Here is a 20,292-nt window from a genome sequence, read left to right on the forward strand (position 1 = left end):
TCTGTGCTGACAGCTCTGAGCCTGGATCCTGCTTCGGATTCTTTGTCTCCCTCGCTCTCTGCCCCTCCCCCACTCACATTCTGTCTGTCTCTCTCAAAAATAAATAAGTATTAAAAATTTAAAGAGGGTGAGGGGCGCCTGGGTGGCGCAGTCGGTTAGGCGTCCGACTTCAGCCAGGTCACGATCTCACGGGTCCGTGAGTTCGAGCCCCGCGTCGGGCTCTGGGCTGATGGCTCGGAGACTGGAGCCTGTTTCCGATTCTGTGTCTCCCTCTCTCTCTGCCCCTCCCCCGTTCATGCTCTGTCTCTCTCTGTCCCCAAAATAAATAAACGTTGAAAAAAAAAATTAAAAATAAATAAATAAATAAAGAGGGTGAGAGACAGGTTCCATCTTGTTCCGTAGAACATGCCTGTGGGGGTTCCAAAGTTGCCAGGGACAGAATTCAACTAGCCTGGAGTTTCCGCGCTGTGAGGAAGGCCAAGCCACATGCACAAGTCACGTGTAGAGGTCCCATTCCACAGTCCCAGCTGATCTGTTCATATAACAGCCGTGTGAGTAAGGGGCCTCGAGATGCTGTTAGACACGAAGTCGTCCCAGGCAAGCCCCAATTTAACAGATACAGGTTATGCCTGCCCTTCCCTGTTGAATTCCTGACCCACAGAATTGATAAGTATAAAAACATATTGTTTTCACGCCACTAAGTTTGGCATTGTTACACAGTGACAATAGCTGTCGAATGGTAACTATTAAAATAAAAGGCGGCAAACATTCAGTAGAAGAATTTGGGGGCCGCCGGGGTGGTTCAGTCTTAACCGAGCCTGGAGCCTGCTTGGGATTCTGTCTCCCTATCTCTCTGCTCCTCCCTTGTTCCCATTCTGTCTCTCTGTCTCTCTCAAAAATAAATAAACATTGGGGCACCTGGGTGGCTCGGCCGGTTGAGGGACCGGCTTCGGCTCAGGTCGTGGTCTCAGGGTTTGTGAGTTCAAGCCCCCGCATCGGGCTCTGTGCTGACAGCTTAGCATTCTGTGTCTCTCTGTCTCTCTGCCCCTTCCCCACTCATGCTCTGTCTCTCTCTGCCTCGGAAATAAACATTAAAATAAATGTTTTTAAAGGTATAAATAAAGATCAGAAGTAATTAAGTGATACTGCCATTATTCACAGATGACGTGCCTGAATATGCAGAAAATTCTGTAAATTAGAGATGACACGAGTTTCACAATGTTACTGGATCCAAGACTGATACGTAAAAATTGGTTGTATTTCATACATATCTGCAAAAAATCACACATTCTATCCAAAGGGATGCCATTTACGATAGTTTCAACAACATCAAATACGTAGCAAAACTTCTAATGGAAGATATGCGAGACGTATCTCAGAAAAATATAAAACGCTACTGTGAGAAGTTAAAGAAGACCTTAATAAGTGAGGGGACATACCATGTTTATGAGTTGAAAGACTCAATATCGTAATGGCGTCAAATGACCTGGAAATGCCCTACAGAATCAAGGCTGTACCAGTCAAATGCCCCATCGCCATTTCTGTGTAAACTGACAAGCTGATTCTCACACTCACGTGGAAGTGCAAAGGGCCAGGGATCACCAAAACATATTTGAGAGAGTCACACGCCTGGATATCAAGGCTTGCCCATGAAAGCTAAACTGGGTTGGGCACGAGAGTAAACAGACCGCGGTACGAAGCAGCCAAGTCTTAGAACCACATACACTCAGACTCTTGATTTGTGAAAAAGTGGACGCTAGGAACCAGGGGCGGAAAGGACGATCGTTTAAATAAATCGTTCTGGGGCGCCTGGGTGGCGCAGTCGGTTAAGCGTCCAACTTCAGCCAGGTCACGATCTCGCGGTCCGTGAGTTCGAGCCCCGCGTCGGGCTCTGGGCTGATGGCTCAGAGCCTGGAGCCTGTTTCCGATTCTGTGTCTCCCTCTCTCTCTGCCCCTCCCCCGTTCATGCTCTGTCTCTCTCTGTCCCAAAAATAAATAAACGTTGAAAAAAAAATTTTTTTTTAAATAAAAAAATAAAAAATAAATAAATCGTTCTGAATCAGAACTGTTCCCATTTCACAGATGGGGGAAACAGCGTCTGCCTGGCCGAGTGTCTCGTCCAGGGCCCAGAACCCAGGCGGGGAGGGAGGGCCACCCCCGGCTGCGGTGCCGAAACCGGAAGGGAACTTTTTTTTTTTTTGACCATCAAGAGGTCGATCCGCATTTGGAGCTAGGACCTCTGCGTCCCACAGTGAGAGTCATGCCTCTGGCCCAGCGTGGTGCGTTCTTGCCGGCCACAAACACGAGCCACGCCTGCCACTTAAAATGTTCTAGTGGCACACGAAAACGCACAACAGTAAGTGAAAAGAAATAGGTAAAATTGATGGAGATAATATGTTTTACGTAACCTAATATATCCAAAATGTCACTGCCACACGTAGTAAGAGCCCTTACTTTCCTTGAAACACGTCAGCGCATCTCAGGCGGGCCCGCTGGAGGAAACAGGTGTCCTGCGGGGGCGGCAGAGAGGAGAGCAGCTGGGCTGGCCACCAAGTGGACTGGCCAACCGCGCCCCCCTCCGCGCCCCAGCCTGCAGCCCGAAGCCCCGCCGCTCTCCCCCCCCAACCCCCAAGAGCACGAGCGGCCCAGCCCCGCCAGGTCCCCGGGAAGGGCCTGAGCGGAGCGCAACACGCTTCCTGAGCTCCATATTCCCCTTGTAAAAGGGTAGAAAGCAGAGGGGCGCGCCCTGGGCTCGTCCGGGATTTGAACCCGGGACCTCTCGCACCCGAAGCGAGAATCATACCCCTAGACCAACGAGCCTCGCACGCACAGGAGGCTGCTTGAGCTTCGCACACAACTGTTCGCGTCGCGCGTGACCCCCCCCCCCCTCCCCGGTTCAATCCCAGGCTGGCTGAGCGGCGCCGTCCCAGGAGGACGGCTCGGCTGATCCCCCGGATCGGGGGCGATTCCTGCCCCCGGGGGAGTGGGGAGCATACTGTGAGGGAGGGGTGGACGAGGGGCTCGGGTGAGCCGGAGGGCCCGTGCGGCAAGAGCACTCGCTCTGCGGGGGACCCCGAGGCTTCAGGCGGCCACGGCGGTGGGGACTATGGAGGCTGGCTGGGGGGCAGACGAGAGGAAGGGGACCGGCACCAAGTAGGCCTGGTCCGGTAAGACGGGGTCGAGGAGGAGGAAGAGGCGAAGGAGGAGGTGACCGGTCCATTTTATGCGCTCAGCGCCAGGGAAGCCAGTCTGGGCGCGGGAGAAGGGAGTGCCCGCAGCGGACCCCGCTTCTCGCTGCTGATCCTTAAGCCCCGCGGGGTGGGCGACGGCCCCCTTGGGGAACTTCCCGCAGTTCGGGGCGAACCGTTTCGGTGGGAAAGGCAAACCAAGGCAGGGGGAAGAGTTGTCGATCGGCTAGCTTGACTAATTCAGTGAGATGCGGGACGCAGGGGCTGTCCCTCGTTGTCTGGTATCTGCCGCGGGTGACTTAGGGCGGGGGTCGTGCCAGAGCCGGGTGAGGAGGTGGGTAGGAGTTTGGACGCAGCGTTGGCTGGTTTGCCTACGAAAGGCCTGTTGGCCGGCAAATTGTTTTCTCTCTCTGGGAACTAGCCCTGGGTGGAGGGGCTTCGCCTCAGCCGGCAGGGCCCCCAAGAGGTCAAACCGTCATAAAATACAGAAACCAGAAACCCTGATTAATACAGGCGTGAATTGAATCCGGGCGTTTTTACCAACATTTCTGAAGACCACGTGACTGTTCTTGGTCATTCCCTCAACATGAGTAACTACTTCGATCGATCTTGAACATAAAACCAACCCGGGGCGCCTGGGTGGCGCAGTCAGTTAAGCGTCCGACTTCAGCCAGGTCACGATCTCGCGGTCCGGGAGTTCGAGCCCCGCGTCGGGCTCTGGGCTGCCGGCTCAGAGCCCGGAGCCTGTTTCAGATTCTGTGTCTCCCTCTCTCTCTGCCCCTCCCCCGTTCATGCTCTGTCTCTCTCTGTCCCAAAAATAAATAAAAAACGTTGAAAAAAAAATTAAGAAAAAAAAAAAACCAACCCTGCATTCCTGGAATAAATCTAGCCCAGCCTCATTTCACCGCTCCAGTCTTTTTAAAAGAGGTAAGGGAATGATGGTCCTTTCTTCCCAGGACATGCCCAGATACCCAGGCTGGCTAATTTGAGACGGGGAGGGGCGGCGGCACTGACCTCTAGCTCTGCAAGTCTCAGAGGCCAAGGACACAAGCGACCCCCCAGCTCCATTCCCCATGTGCTCCTGTGACACAGGGTCACGCAAGTTTCCTCCTTGGTGAGTTCCAGGTAGAGACTGTGCTGGGGGGAGGCGGTCACACAAGGGGAACTTGATTTGCAGCAAATAAGGAGATCGTGGGGAATACTTTGCAAAGCTGTTGACTCCCCAAGTGGGGGTGAGCGGGTTTCTTTTGTTTAGGGTTCGGATGACTAATCAGAATGGGAGTTTTGTCCTCGAAAGTAGAGGCGGGGGGGGGGGGGGGCGTAAGTTTGTGTAGGAGTGAGTACCCAGAAAATATGCCTATGTATGTGTCCTGCGTTCCGCTAACGAACCTTGCGCTCCTCGGGCGAAGAGTGTAACATTCTAACGAAGCACAGGTAAATGCCAGACTCGCCAGGCTCCATCTGCACAGGTCACACGTTGGCCGGGGACGGCTCCGTTGGGTATTTTAGAGGGACTGCGCATGCCGCCTGGGTAGCGTGAGACAGAGAACCTAAAGGGACCCCGTGAAGAACTGCCTTTTTTGTTGCTCCTTTTTCCGCTTCCGTTCCCGCTACGTCCCACACCCCTGCCTCACACACACCTCACGGACACAGATGATGTATGTCCTCCTGGTAAAGGTCAAGGGATTAATGGTTCCTTTGGAGTCTTCCAGCAAAACAGATGACATCTAAGGAGTGACGGGGCGGGAGTCGTCCCGAACGTTTTCCAAGACCACCGACTCATCAAGACCCCTGGCTCAGAGCAGGGACTTAACGGCGAACACCTAACCCCTCTCTGTTCTGGATGCCTCGGAAGACACGTGCACCGAACCGCCACCCTCAGCAAAAACCCCAGGCCCCAAGCAGACACGAGACTCTTGTTCCCTTTCCAGGCCTCCTAGACATTGTCCGCGTCTGTACGTCTTCAACAAACTGTGCCCACTTCCTCTCCACTCACGCCTGATTTCTCTGCTGCATGAGGCCCAGGACCCTCTTGGCTGGCTGGTCCTGTGGGACCCCTCTGGGTCCACCTGCCGGTAATCGGCTACACCCGCACACAGTGACACGCCCGGCTGTCCACAGCCCAGGTGCCACGGCAAGGACCACCGCCCGAACGGCGAGGAGGTTAGGACTGGGCCAAACTTGGCTTCTAGAGCCCTGATCTTTCTTTCAAAGGCAGCGGATCAAGATTCGGTGCTCTGTCCCCTGAGTTCGCCGGGGACTGTGGAGCAGAGCGGAGGTGTTCTGTCCGTGCTGATCCAGCTTCTGCTGAGCGAAGCCCCTCTCCCTTCTCTGAACATCCCAGCTGCGCGGCCACCTTGGACACCAGCTACCCTGGGACTGGGTCTCCTGGGGCGGAGGAGGAAGTTCCAAGACTTGCGCTAAAGGAAGGGCTCGGGGTTTCTTCTCCCAGTCTAGGGATAAGCAGACAGACCCTCCCGGGTGCAAAAACTCCTGTTCCCTCCTCCCCCCCGCCCCGCCCCCCGCCCCGTGGGCTCTGTTCTAGGACCCTGAGCCTGAGAGCTGGTGTGGCACTCTCGCCTCCATAGCCCCAGCCCCTCCCCCGTCTCTCCATCCCATCCCCACCACCTAGTGTCCTGGAAAAGCCAGGCGCTTATCCTTGGTCCCGGCTGGGAAGGACTCCCCTCGGTCTGTGAGTGAGACTCAAGGCAATTTTCACAGGATTGAATTCCTGGCTCTTCTAAGGGAATCAGGAGGAGGAGAGAACTGTAGCCCGTGGATCTCTCATGAACTCAGAAGCCCGGGCTCAGGAGGCGAGGGACCTCACTCCTTTATCTTGAATTCACATCGGCACGCACTCTGGGAAAGTCCAGGGCGTCAGATGCGAGGACCACATCCACCCCAGGGGTCCAGACAACCGGGCAGTCCTGGTGTCCTCAAAAGAGTTAGGAAACATGCTCAGAGGGTGCTGCGTGAGATCACGGAACTGCAGGAATGACTCCCCTGAGCTATGCTACTCCTGCCCCGTCTCCATGGACTAGATACACATTTAAATCCCAAAATGCAAAAGCAACTCGGTCCACCATCTCTGTTAGAAGGGACTAGACCTAGAGCTAGAGGCCTGAGCAACTCTAATGCGTCCCCTTCTCCCGTCCAGTCTTCCCGCAGCTCCAAATCCAGCACAAGGATGTGGTCTTTGGGTCCCCCTGAGAGTCAGACCCTGAAACGTGAGTTGTGATAACTGCTTACTCTTAAGGGCGGGAAAGCATTCATTTTCTTCGCCCAGGCTTGTAAAATGCACGCCCAACGTGGGGCTCGAACCCACGACCCTGAGATTAAGAGTCTCATGCTCTACCGACTGAGCTAGCCGGGCATGGCACCTGCCGCCTGCTTCAAAGGAAAAGGGAGGCAGCGCTGGGGCAAGACGGCCTCCCCCTCATCGCAGCCCCGCCCCTGTGACCAGTGTCGCCTCCGACACGATTCCTCTGTTCCAGCCCGAAACTGACCGAGAACCTCAGAATTGAAAGCAGCAAGGGAGGAAGGGGGGTGGAACCCGAAATTCAAGGCCGCGGGCAGGGATCGGGGACACTCTGACCCAAAAGGACAAACAGAAGGAGGCCCAGGGGGCCCGGGCAGCGCTGGGAAGCCGGTGCCACGCAGGCACCGAGTCCCTGAAACCCCACGGTCGCTCGGCCCCGGGAGGCAGCACGCAGGCCTCAGCAGTGCCAACCCGCCTCCTTCCCTCCCAGCTCTGGGATGGGAACCGAGGCTCCTCCCCCCAGCCCTCCCGCCCTCCGTCCCTCGGGACCCTTTTGCAGACTGGGAGCAGGGATCGTGGAGGTCAAGGTCACTGGTGTTGAGTGGGAAAAGATGACCCTGGAGGATGAGTCCGCTGCGCCGGCGAGCGCTCGGGGTCCAGATCCCCGACCGGTCTCTTTCAAATTCTCAACGTCTCCCCCTGCCCCCACGCCGCGTACCCTCCACCGCGTCCCACACCTCGCTTTAGGGCTGGCGGCGCGGCGTGGACGGGGAGACCCAGAGAACCCGCCGCAGGACGGGAGGGGGACCCCCAGCGCCCCGGGGGCCCCGCGCAAGGTCGGGTCGGGCCACCTTCTTCCTTTCCGGTCGGTTTCTAGAATCGTCGCCCATCCAGAAGGGAAGATGAGCGCGGCGCCTCGAGGCCCCGCGCGTCCGTCCAGCCCAGGGATGCGTCCGCGGGACGGTGCCCGGCGCCGGGGCAAAGGGGAGCTTCGTGAGACCCAGAGTCCCGCGGGGGCTTTGGGGGTTGGGCCCAGAAGAGGGCGGGCTTGGCCGAGGACAAGAGCCTCTGGGTCTGCCCCAGACTCTAGTTCCCCTTTCCGCAAACAGAGGAGACCTGGCTTTGGCCAGAGGCCCACGGCCCGGGCTGGGGGGTTCGAGGCGGGAGGCCCTAGTCTCGGGTTTGAGTCCCCTCCCCCCGGGAACCCCCCACGCGGTCCTGGAGCCGGCCACAGTCCAAGGCAGGAGGGAGGTCCTGGTGACAGAGACTGGGGGGGGGGGGGGATTGACCCCTGAGCCTCTAAGACCCCCAGTGTCGAACCTCACGGCTCTCTGGACGGTGACCCAATCCTCTTTCCTTGCGGTAGGCATCTGGGACACCACGGCAGCCTAAGGAGGGGGAAGCCAGGGGACAGAATTAACAAGACAGGGCAGGGCCAATTTGGCTCGTTGGTCTAGGGGTATGATTCTCGCTTTGGGTGCGAGAGGTCCCGGGTTCAAATCCCGGACGAGCCCGTGTCTCTGTTGTTGTTTTTTTTTTTTTTTCCTTCTCCAGATGGTCAGGTTGTTGCTGACAAAGGGACCAAAGTCCACTCAGGGCCAGGAAAGAGCAGGGACCCAGAGACCCATCACTCCACATGACAGTGACTAAAAGACCTTCCAGCCTTCAGAGCAGGCCTGGACCTGCACTCACTCTCTGCTTAGGCTGTCCTTGTGTCCTCTGCTGTGCCCAGCACTGGGGGCCCCTTGGGGGGACCCGTCTGAAAACAAGGTCCAGAGTTAGCATCCCAGACTCCAGGTATGAGGGCATACTCCTCCCTGGCCAAGGGAAACCGAGTCAGTGCGTCAGGCAAGCGAGGGAGAGAAGTTGGAGCCACCAAGGATCACCAACCAAAGGGACTTTTTTTGGCCAAAGGATGTTTGTCTTGCTTTAGATGTGAGGTCTCAGATTCAATCCAGGAGGCCTTTCTGAAGTAGGCAGTGTGGGGCCTGGCTGTGCTGTGTTTTCAGACCAAGAGAGAGGGATACCCCCGGCCGACCTGGGGTCTTGAGCCCTCGGTGTTGCGGATGGTTGAAAGGCTGGGCTGGGTCAAGGCACCACTCAGTCATAGACAGGACCCTCAAGTGGGACTGGGCTCAGGGTACAGCCACTTCCAAAACAATCACCCCCAAACCTCCGCCCCGAGGAGCCACCAGCATGAGTTTCCTGTGACGCCAGCGACCTCTGCTCCTAAAGCACGCAAAGGTGGTGCTTCAGGCTTGAGTCTGCGATGTGCGGAGGCACCTTTAGAGCATGTAAAAATGCCCAGGGATATTTAAAAGTTTTGAGAGAAATATCAATCCTCAACATCCATCAGACACCGCACTCTCTGAACACTGACTTTGAACTTTCGACGATGCTGTATTTTTGCAACGTTGGATTTCCCACAGTATCTGCGCGAGCAGGGCAAGAGAATCAGTGTGGAATAGGAACCGTGCGAGGCAGTACGCAATCTCATCCCAAGGTTGGAGAAGCCGTACAGGGCCCGCCCACTGCACATATCCCAGTCAAAAAAGAATTATTATTTAATAAGAAGATAGGGCGGATGAACATAAGGGAAGGGAAACCAAAATAATATCAAACAGGGAGGGGGACAAAACAGAAGGGACTCATAAATATGGAGAACAAACTGAGGGTTATGGGGGGGGAGGGGGAGGGGCTAAATGGGGGAGGAGCACTAAGGAATCTACTCCTGAAATCACTGTTGCCTATATGCTAACTAATTTGGATGTAAATTTTTAAAAAATAAAAAATAAAATTAAAAAAAATAAAAAGAAAATGGGGTATCGGGCTGGCTCAATGGGTAGAGCATGTGAACTCCTGATGTTGGGGTTGTGAGTTAGAAAACTAAAAGGAACATAAAATTTTTTGGAAAAAAAAAGAGTGTTGAATGGTGTCCCCCGACTACCGTGGCCACCCAGAACCTCAGGAGGTAGGGTCTTTGCACATATAATTAGATACAGTGAGATCCTGGAGTAAGGTGGGCCCTGACCCAACGACAGGTGTCTTTATAAAAAGATTATATGAGGACACAGAGGCCCGTGGAGGGAAGAAAGCCATGTGACAGTGGAGACACACACCGCAGTGATGAGTCTAGAAGCCAAAGTTGGCCAGAGCACCAGAAGCTGGAAGAGGAGAGGAGGGGTTCTTCCCTGGAGCCTTTAAAGAGAGTGGAAAAAATGGCCAGCTGGCACCCTGACTTTAGACTCTGGTCTCCAGAAGCGTGAGAAAATATATTTCTGTTGTTTTAAATCGCTCAGATTGTGGTAACTTCTTTTTTTTTTTCAATGTTTATTTATTTTTGGGACAGAGAGAGACAGAGCATGAACGGGGGAGGGGCAGAGAGAGAGGGAGACACAGAATCGGAAACAGGCTCCAGGCTCTGAGCCATCAGCCCAGAGCCCGACGCGGGGCTCGAACTCACGGACCGCGAGATCGTGACCTGGCTGAAGTCGGACGCTTAACCGACTGCGCCACCCAGGCACCCCAGATTGTGGTAACTTCTTACGGCGGTCACGGGAAGCTAATAGAGACACTGAGTTGGTAAGAATTTTTTCCAAGAAGCGACGAAGGTGTATGGAGCTAAGTCCCTAATAAACTGAGTTTCCTTTTCCCCTAGGAACACCAGGAAAGATTACTGAGACTAAGAGTGCCCTGAGTGAGAAATAGAGGGGGCTCTGGCAGATCCCAGGGTCCAGAGGAGGGGTGTCTCCCAGCGTAACCCGGGTCCCCACCACAAACGAAAGAAAACACAGTCCTGTCAAACACATAGCAGGGTCTTTTCACGAGCCTAAACCGTTGCAAGAGAACACAAGAAAGTCAGCTGATGGGAAGGGAAGCACATACCCTCCTTCTCCCTCTTCCCCAAAATAGAAAACGAAATGCCTCCTGTCTGTTTCCCTTTCATTGGGGAGAAGTGAAGGAAAGCGGACAGGCCACCAACCTCGGGGTGGGGGTGCGGGGGGGGGAGGGAAGTTCTGCGCAGTCCCTCCTCAGGCACTGGAGTGGCCCCGATCAGGAGCCTCCTCCTGGGAGCCCCACTCGGGACCTAGAGAGTCACCCCTAAACCCACACAGACACCGAGCTCTGGGTTTGCATCCTGTTCTCCAGTCAGATGTGATAGCGCAGGTCACTGTCGGGTTACTAATCTAAGAAAAGATATAGCTATGTGTCTTCTTGGGCCAGCATCCAAAAGCTGGCTGGTGGGCCCAAATATTTACATTGCTTCACAGGAGCACAGAGACCGTGCAAGGCTTCGGAGGGCCACGCAGCCACGCGGACGCCTCCCTGGTAGCATCTACCTGAGATCGTTAAAAGCCTCTTTAAATGGCGGATCTGCGACATACCTTCCCTGCGTTGAGTTGTCTTTTGGCCTCTTTATCAGGCAAAAGCGCACGCCCGACGTGGGGCTCGAACCCACGACCCTGAGATTAAGAGTCTCATGCTCTACCGACTGAGCTAGCCGGGCAAGGACAAAAACTGGTCCTACCTCCCTGCTACTCAAAGTATTAAAGGCAGGTGCTACAAGCCGAGGCAAAAGCGCATCTTGCTTCAGGAGAGGCGGTGCGGGCATGGCTGCCCCCAGAGAAGGAGACCACAGGGAGGTGGGCACCTAGGGCGTGAGGATACTAGAAATAAGGAGAGGTAGGCGGCTACCAGGGGTGGCTCGTTGGTCTAGGGGTATGATTCTCGCTTAGGGTACGAGAGGTCCCGGGTTCAAATCCCGGACGAGCCCCATCCTTTTCCTTCTCCTTTCTCAAATCCCCCCAGGGCCCTGCTGAAGTTCTGGGTCCCCAGCCCAGAGCCAAGTGCAGGAACAAACGCCACCTGATGTACCGTCGCTCCCGCGGCCAGACAGTCCTGAACTTGAGCTCGACATCGAATTGAGGGAGCTGGGGCCTACAGAGAGAGAGAGGTCCAGGAGCAGCCGCGCCACACAGACGTGAGAGGCCACGGCTTCAGCCAGGGACTCGGCCCTTCACCGGCCTCCAGCCGCTCCTGCACTCCCAGGTGATTCTCCTCCCGGCCGCCAGGGGGAGCGCTGAGCCAGCACGGCGGCTGGGCTGGGTGGCCCGGGTCCTGCGCCCGCGGGAGTGGCAAGGGGACCCAGACCCGGCGGGGAAGCCCCGCCCCCCAACTATGTTCCGGAGGAGCCAGACTCTGGCTGACGGCCAGCATTGCTTCTTCTGTTAATTACCAGGGCGGGCCCAGGGAGCCTCCGGGGACATTTCCGCCTCCAACCCCCTCCCCCGTCTCCCTGCGGTCACCCTGCCCAGCTCTCGAAATGGACACTTTGACTTCAGCCCCGGGTTCCCCTCACCTCCCTTTTCCCTTCCTGGGACTTGAACAAAACCTGCAGGGCCCAGGACCCAGCAGCAGCCCCGGAAGCCTTGCTTTACTAGAGCCTCTAACGTTGCTCCAGCCTTCTCTTTGTCTGGTGGGATGCCCCACCTCCCCCCAGCCAGGGGGTGACAGCAGAGGCCTGGTGGGGAGCCTAAACTCTCGCTCCTGCCCCGCAATAAGGACGCCCCACCTTGCGTGAACTGCGCCCCCCAGGCAGCAACAAGGTAGAATCTTCTTTTCCCATTGGGGGGTGGGGGGGGGCGCGTTGTCAGAGGAGCCCGCTGAATCAGAAGATGTACATGAGATCTAGGGTTTCAAAACGTAACACCAAACTTGTCCAAACATGACGGAGCTGCAGACCACTGGTCCTACTAGGAACCAGGAAAATCCCAACTTGAAGGAGAAAAGATGAGTGAAAGACAGGGACACAGATTCTGGAACCATCTGAAAAGGAGAGGTAGAAGGCAGCCATCCTAAAAACGCCGGAAGGAGCTATAAAGAATGCACGTGAAACAAAATTAAAACTTGGAAGTCTCAAAGATATAGAAGACATAAGGAATAACCGCATGGAAAACTTAGAGCTGAGAGATGTAACAGCTGAAATAAAATAGCGTAATGGTTGGGCGACAAATGAACGAACGAGATGGAGGAAAGACTCACTGAACAGGAAGATAGAAAGGGAGGGAGGGAGGAAGGAGGGAGGGAAGAGGGAAGGAAGGAGGGAGGAAAGGAGGGAGGGGAGGAAGGAAGGAAGGAAGGAAGGAAGGAAGGAAGGAAGGAAGGAAGGAAGGAAGGAAAGAAAGAAAGAAAGAAAGAAAGAAAGAAAGAAAGAAAGAAGCCTTAAGGTTTTGCTGGGATTTTAACAAAATATCTAATGGAGTCATTGGAGACCCAAAAGAGAAGAAATATGGGGCTAAATGCATTAGAAGAAATAGCAGCTCAAATTTATCTGTGTATTTTTCATTCTTATTTCTAACTAGGCTCCACACCCAACATGGGCCTTGAACTCACAACCCTAAGATCGAGAGCCACATGCTTTACCAACTCACTTAGCCAGGCATCCCTGTTTATGCCTTTTTTTAAGAACAGACTTTATTTTTTAGAGCAATTTTAGGTCCGCAGCAAAACTGAGCAGAAATACAGAATTCTCAAACCTCTCTGCCCACACCCCCGCACAGCCTCCCCCATTTTTGTATATTTTGAAAACCTGTCCTCCTCCACTTTTTAATTTTAAAGCACATACCGTATAGCCTCAACCATAAAAGCTTTTCGTTTTGGGGTGAGGAGCAAATACCTCTGCGAGTAAAGTCCTTTTGTTTTCAAATACCCTCAGTGCCTTGCACACACCCAACACCATTACACCATGCACTCCGTGTTCTGTCTTCCCCAGTCTGTGTGCCAGCTCCCTGCTGCCTCCTTCCTCCTGTCTACACTGGTGAGCTGTATTCAGGATGCGGGCCAGATCCGCACACGCAGTTGCGGTGTGGAGCCTGGAATCTCAGTGGATCCTCAGCAGAGTCGCTGAGCCACCCCGACTCCAGAGTTTGGGGCGGGGGACGAGCAGAGAACTGCTGGGTCCTACTCCCGGCCTACTGTTTACCTAAAATTCCTCCTTGCTCTGGAGAGGGGGGTGCGGTGGGGGCTGCCCCAGCCCCAACCCACCTGGGGCTCAGGCATGCAGACACACTAGGACCGAACCTCTGCGTCCAGGGACACCTTGCTCTTGGCCCTGAAACCTGGAGACTGGATCCGGAGGCAGCGAGCGGGAGGCAAGCATCCTGGGGTCTCCCAACACGCTCTCCACCCACCCCCACCTGCAGCCGACCATGGTGGGGGCAGATTCAGCAGCTCAGGGTTGCCCAAGGGCAGACCAAGAAGGTTTGGGGGCAAAATATATATATATTTTTTTAATTTTTTAATAAAAATAAATTGATTTTTGATAATTCAAAGGAAGCATAGATGGGAATTTTCCCGCGAACGAGTGGAATCTGGTGGGTCTAATAATTATTTTAAGTTCGCAGGTTTGTCTGATTACGTGAGGGAGGACGGGGCCCGCTGTCACCTGCCCATTTCCTGCCGCCTGTCCATGTGTGGCGGGGTCAGCTGGCTTGGGTCCGCTGAGTCCCGTCCACGCCTCAGGGCTCCCTACGGCTACGCCCCCCAGCCCATCTATCTGTGTGTGGGGGGCGGTCAGGGCGGCCCCCAGCCTCCACCACTCGGCTCCCCGCTCCCCACGCCAGGCTGGGGACGCCACCCTTTCTGAGCAGTTCCCACACGCAGAGTGCCCCGAGGGACTCCAGAAGTGGCCACGTCCCCGTTGTCCCCAAGACCTGAACTGCATAGCAATTTTGACTTGTCTGCAGCCCAACAAATTCTGAAACTCAGCCGCAGCACCTTGGTTATGGCTGCCTGGCTAGCTCAGTTGGTAGCGCATGAGACTCTTAATCTCAGGGTCGTGGGTTCGAGCCCCATGCTGGGTGTCCTTTTAGAAAGAGACCGCTGAGCAATTCCTGGCATATTCAGTTTAGGTAAAACCTCTTGGACGCACCAAAGCCATCAGAGGTGATAAAGGACACCCACTCCTTACACCGGCTTCTCCAGCCGCTTTATTCCTCAACTTCCTCTTTGAGCAAAGCAATCTTAGAAAGCAGTTCTTCAGAGATTTGGACCTGGCTACAGGAGAAAAACCACCACGGTCACAGTTTTCTCTCGGGTTTAGTCAAGGGAAGGAGCCACAGCTATCACCTGCACGGCCGAGGGACGCCACGGAGGATGCCACTGCGCGGTGGTGACAAGCTCAAGTTTTGGCTAAGTTGTCCCTTTGGGGGTCAGGGTGTACGTGGGACTCCAGGGCACGATCATCACTCAGTGGGGAGGCGCTCAGGGCAGAGGGCCCCGGACCACTATGAGTAGGGGAGGGTGACAGCCTGGGGGGGCATGTCCACGCGTCCTGGTGATTGCAGCGCGCCCACTGCCAAACACTCTCAAAAGCAGGGCTCGGGTAGGATTTGGGCCTGGGACCTCGCGCACCCTAATGGAGAATCAAAGCCCTAGACCAAGGAGCCACCCCTCCGGCTCTGGCTCGTTGGTCAGGAACTGTCCCCACTTCCTGTGGGTGTCAGAGAAGGGTTTGATTCAGGTCTCTATGGACAGGAGAATGGCAGGGGGTGGGGGGCAGCACTGCCACACGCTAAGACTCCAAGGCAGCAAGTCCCAGTCTGGGTTTTGGGGTGGCCGCTCTTCCTGCCAATGGGAAACTGAGGCTATCGGCTTGGGAAAGCTCCCCCAGACCCCCCTTCTGTCACCACGCGCAGGGCCGGGCTGTGGAGTGGAGCTGAGGACAGGTTTTGGACCCCGCACCCCTGGAGCGGGACCGTTCTCTCTCCCATGGGGCCCCACCCCTCCCAAGCCATACACTGGAGGGACCCACCGCTCTGACCCAAGTGTCACCTTCTGCCCCCAGGCTCCAATATGTGCATCTGCACCCCGCTCGGACCCAGATGGAAGCTGAGTGTCTACAGGTGGAGAAAGGATGAGGAAGGACGTTAAGAAATGTGGGGACCCCTCAGGGGAAACCGCTGCCCGTAACCAGGGTCCAGGCGTCCCCTTGTCCACTGAGCACACCTGGACACCGGCCTCGGGGCCCAGACCTGATCCGGCCATCGGGGTCCAGGTGCGCTCTGGGTCTGCCGCGCACCGGGCCCGTCTCTGGTCCGTCCCTACGGGGATCTGCTGGGGCCTCCGTTCATGCCCTGAAAAGACTGCAAGGAGGAAAGTGTGGGCTCCTCAGGGACGCGAAGCAGAAGAGAGAATGTGCCCTCCTCCCCAGGGACCTTCCCCGCGGAGCCCCGGCCAAAGCTGCCTCCAGGCCTGGGTGTGAAGGTGGGGGGCAGACCCTGAGCACTGGAGTCAGGAGGGGTTAAGGCAGGCCGGAGGGAGGGATGCTGCTGGTTCCGAAAACAATTTGGAGGAGGAGCTACTGGGCCGCTGGAGGTGGTAGTGGTTTCCCCATAAGCGACGGGAGTCTTCAAGGGTTCTGGGCCTGCTCCCCTCAGGGACACCAGCAACAGGGGGCATAAAAGGGGCAGCCAGCACGCACCGCCCTGGGGCTTGCGTGAAGAAAGCAGAGGCTGCCTGGGTCAAGGGGAGGCCCACCGGTCTGCACGTGCAGAGGGCCCTGGCCCCACTGCCGCTCGCCTGGTGAGGGCCTCCTCACAATCAAGATCGGGAAGCTCTTGAGATCGGGAAGCTCTTCCCAGACTGGGGGGGCCGCTGAAATGTCCACCAAAACCTCCCGCCCTGCCTTTATTAACCAGGTCTTTTCTTTTCTATATTCTGAAACTTTGACGTCCGGGGCCTTGTTGACCCTGGCGGGATTTTTCCCTCCCAAGGTCAGCCAATGCCTAGAGATTAGCAAACGACTCTTAAAGGGTGCATTTCTGACGCAAGCCAACTGGAGACCACAGCGCCCCCCGCTCCGTCGCCTTTTGCATGGGGCTCTCAGACTGGGGGTTACTATGCACCTTCCAGAATCACCCCAAGGCCAGGAAACAGACAACTAGGGACAGCGCCTATGTCCCAGAGGCAGCTGAAGTTAATTCAAACCAGCTTCACGGAAACCAGGAGAAAGGCTCTTGCCCACGCGTTCTCCTCACTTCCTGTGCTGCCTGACTACCCGGTGCCTCCCCTGTGCTGTCCCCACGCCCGGGGGCCAGGCGTGCCCTTCTCAGGGGCTGTAGGGAATAACCCGACTTTTCAATGGCTGCATGCGCCGGTCCCACCATACCTGAATGGGGTAATAAAACCTATTGAAACCCTGCGGTTCTTCCAACGTGGCGGAAGTGCCTGTGGGGACCCGCATGGGGATCCGAGGCGTCATGTGCCTCGCATGGCCCCACCACTAAGGCCCAGCCCCTCCCCAGGCCCAATTTCCACTGTGGTTTCCTTCCTTCCCTTGTCTGTGGAAGGGCCTTCTGGTAGCCCCTCAAGAAAGAAAAAGATGTGTGCAAACAAGACCTTTCACACGCCAAGGCAAAAGGGAAGAAGGCGCCCAGACTCAGTCGGGTCCTCGCCCCCCATCCGGGGACTACCTGGCGTGTGCAAACACGCACAAGCACGCACACCAGGTCTCCTGCTCAATGACAGGTGAGACTGGCCTGGGGGGAGGTGAGAGGGCGACCGGTTTCTGGTTTCTCTGATCCCGGACCTCCTGAGGCTTCACGCATCGTGACCCTCCGAAAAGACAAAGACGGGCTCGTCCGGGATTTGAACCCGGGACCTCTCGCACCCAAAGCGAGAATCATACCCCTAGACCAACGAGCCGTCCCACGACGCAAGTTGTGACGGCTCTCCCTGGAGGCCTGTGTCCTTGGCTCCGAGCTCCCGTCCGACCAAGTCTCGGCTTCTTGGTCCCTCGGAAAGGTGCGCGGGGCGAGGTTTCGGTTTCGATTCCGGAAGGGGAGAGGGTGGGGCGAGGAGGGAGCGGGGGGACCCGCCGGCCCGGCCCCTCTCCCCGCCTCCCTCCCAAGCACAACGGCCCCGCCCCTGCCAGGGCCCCCCCGCCCGGAGCCACCAGAGAAGCCAGTCTGCGGGGCCCAGGTGAGCACGGCGATGTCTCACGTGGGCGCCAGCCCAGAAATTTCCCCCAACGTGGGACCCAAGTCCGGGACCCTGAGAATGAGGCTCGGCCGGCCAGCCCCGCCAGGCCTCCAGCCGCTCGGGAAAGGACCCCGGGGCTCCTGTGCTCCGCCGAGCCCCCTCTGGACCCGGGCTCAGCCCCTCGCAACTGGGGAACCCCGAAGCGGGGGTCAGAACCGGGGTCGCCGGTCACTTCTTCCCATCTGCAGGTGCGCGAACGCTCCCAACTTTTCTTTCCTCTTGCTCTAACACGGGGTCCAGCACCCACCTGGGAAGGAGGGTTTCCCCGGCTCGTCCCCTCGGCGAGGCCCCGAAGTCTTCCCGATTGCTCCTTGCCACCAGCCCTAAAAAGGGCCGAGGGTTTCAAAACGAGGGAGCCTCCGTGATTGGAACCTGGCAGCTCTCCACCCTAAGCGAGGATCACAGCGGGCTCCTTACCGGCCGTCTCCAGTGACACTCGTCCCATGCTCTTGCTCCAGACTTGCCGGCTCCCCTGAGCTACTGGGCCACACAGACGCACTGACAGGACTGGACGGCACACGGTGACCTGGTGGCGCCCTCGCTCCTGGCTGAAAACAATCCGCCAATTCTGCGTTCCACTGCCCGGGGTGCAGCGCGCACAGGATCCAGAACCTGTCCTTACCAATTTTAGAACAGGAAAGTTCTGGAGTACCTCAATCAGCCTGTGGAATAGTGGCCCCTTATGGCTGCCCGGCTAGCTCAGTCGGTAGAGCATGAGACTCTTAATCTCAGGGTCGTGGGTTCGAGCCCCACGTTGGGCGCAACTTTTGTTGAGCCAGCTTGACACAACAGAAACAGGTGACTGGGTCTGGTCTGTATAATATAAACTAAAACTCTTCCAAAGTGGAACATGCGGATGGTCCGGGGAGGCTAGCACAGCAGAGGGACCACGGAAGAACCTCACAGAGGCAAGATGCATTCGTGTTTTATGTTTTATATATATATATATATATATATATATATATATATATATATATATATGTGTGTGTGTGTGTGTGTGTGTGTGTATACTATATATTCATACTATACTATACTATTTATACTATATACTATATATACTATATATACTATATATATTTATACTATATATAGTATATTTATACTATATATAATATATATATTTATACTATGTATTTATTACTATATATATGCTATAGTAATAGTATAAATATATATACTGTATATAGTTAAGTATATATACTATATAGTATATATAGTATGTATAATATATAGTATAAATATATAGTATATGTAATATATATAGTATAAATATAAATAGTATAAATATATATATAGTGTGTGTGTATATATATAGATAGATATAGATATAGTAATTTTAAAAAGTTGCCATTTACACAGAAGTTCCATATACAGCACACACAGCGGAGAGAGCCTCTCTCAGTAGTTTCCCTGCTAGGAACCTCCTTGAAGTTTGGAAAGATCTGGGCAAGGGCTAACCAGGCCAAAATAACATAGCTCCCAACCTAGGACTCGAACCCACCGCTTAGGAGTTTAAGTCTCAGCTCTAAAGGCTGAAGGAGAGCTATGAAAGAGTACTTGGAGTGGATTTCCAGCTAAAGGTGGAAACTCACTGACTCTGGCCCTGAATGGAGGCCTGCATGGGGCCCCCATTCTGTATCCCCTCGAGGACCCTCCCTTTCTCCCATACTGTGGCCCCTGCCTTCCGAGGCTTTCCCTCCTGGTGCAGCAGGGAAGTGACAGGGAAGAGACCGTCTGTCCAGCCCTGTCCCTGCTCCTCTCCCCTTTCTAAGGTAGAAAGAAAATTGGAAATCGCGGGATACTCCGAGTCCACGTCGGTGTCCGGCTCCCACCAGAGCAAGCAGCCAGGGAAGAAGTATGGCTTCCCTTCTGTGAAAGGGTAGCAGAACCCAAAGGACTGACGATGCCAGTCCTGATCACCACGTCGGGTCGTCTGGGTATCTGGGGTTTCCGGGGGTCCGTTCCTCCGGGTGCCTATGCTGCTCTGGCATCCAGCCACCCCAGGTCCTGGCTCAGGAAACCGACGCTGCCGTGGGGGGTGGGGAGTGGGCCGGGTATCACTTGGCGCCGGGCTGGGGCGCCCTACCCGTCCCAAACAGACTGTATGTATCAGAGTTCTCCGGGGAAACAGAACAGAGTGGGGGCGGGTGGAAGCCTGGGCCCAGAGACTTCCAGGTTGTCCACGCACCCGCCCTCAGCTACCCCCACTCCAAGTCTCTGGGTCTCACGTCTTCCCTCCCAGCACTCTGACATTGGCCTAGGAGGGTCACCTTTTCCTCAAGATCTGCTACTTTCACACGGAGGCCCCCAGCCTGCTCTTGGGCTTTGTTGGCCGAAGGGCACGTGGGTTGCTTTGGGTTCTGCCCAAGTGCTTTGAACGGGTGATTAGTTGACATGGGTCTGTCGTCCTTTTGTGTCCGTGCGGTAAAGCTACTCAACAACAACCTAACCGAAGAGGCGAAAAGACCTGGAGTCTGAAAAGTATAGAACACCGATGAAAGACATTCAAGATAACACAACGTAATGGAAAGAACTTCCATGCTCCTGGGTAGGAAGAACAAATATTGTTTAAATGTCTATACAGCCCAAGGCAATTGACACATTTAAGGCGATCCCTGTCAAAATACCAACAGTATTTTTCATAGAACCAGAACAAAGAATCCTCAAAATCCTAAAAGGCTCTGAATAGCCAAAGCAATCTTGAAAAAGAAAAACAAAGCTGGCGGCATCACAATTCTGGACTTCAACTCATAACACAAAGCTGTAGTGATCAAAACCATATGGTACCGGCATGCAAGTAGACAG

General features: G+C 55.3%; 8 non-coding genes across 8 annotated transcripts; 4 read left to right on the forward strand and 4 right to left on the reverse strand.

The window, feature by feature from the left end:
- Window positions 1-2,748: 2,748 nt before the first annotated feature.
- TRNAP-CGG lies at window positions 2,749-2,820 on the reverse strand. Its single transcript has one exon. It is a non-coding gene; the product is annotated as a tRNA-Pro (tRNA).
- Window positions 2,821-6,488: 3,668 nt separating this feature from the next.
- On the reverse strand, window positions 6,489-6,561 carry TRNAK-CUU. Its single transcript has one exon. It is a non-coding gene; the product is annotated as a tRNA-Lys (tRNA).
- A 1,328-nt stretch (window positions 6,562-7,889) lies between these two features.
- On the forward strand, window positions 7,890-7,961 carry TRNAP-UGG. The gene has a single exon. It is a non-coding gene; the product is annotated as a tRNA-Pro (tRNA).
- Window positions 7,962-10,881: 2,920 nt separating this feature from the next.
- Window positions 10,882-10,954, reverse strand: TRNAK-CUU. Its single transcript has one exon. It is a non-coding gene; the product is annotated as a tRNA-Lys (tRNA).
- A 195-nt stretch (window positions 10,955-11,149) lies between these two features.
- TRNAP-AGG lies at window positions 11,150-11,221 on the forward strand. Its single transcript has one exon. It is a non-coding gene; the product is annotated as a tRNA-Pro (tRNA).
- Window positions 11,222-14,236: 3,015 nt separating this feature from the next.
- On the forward strand, window positions 14,237-14,309 carry TRNAK-CUU. The gene has a single exon. It is a non-coding gene; the product is annotated as a tRNA-Lys (tRNA).
- A 2,770-nt stretch (window positions 14,310-17,079) lies between these two features.
- On the reverse strand, window positions 17,080-17,151 carry TRNAP-UGG. Its single transcript has one exon. It is a non-coding gene; the product is annotated as a tRNA-Pro (tRNA).
- Window positions 17,152-18,175: 1,024 nt separating this feature from the next.
- Window positions 18,176-18,248, forward strand: TRNAK-CUU. The gene has a single exon. It is a non-coding gene; the product is annotated as a tRNA-Lys (tRNA).
- Window positions 18,249-20,292: the final 2,044 nt, after the last annotated feature.

This window comes from Prionailurus bengalensis, chromosome E3, assembly GCF_016509475.1.
Source record: "Prionailurus bengalensis isolate Pbe53 chromosome E3, Fcat_Pben_1.1_paternal_pri, whole genome shotgun sequence".
NCBI lineage: Eukaryota > Metazoa > Chordata > Mammalia > Carnivora > Felidae > Prionailurus > Prionailurus bengalensis.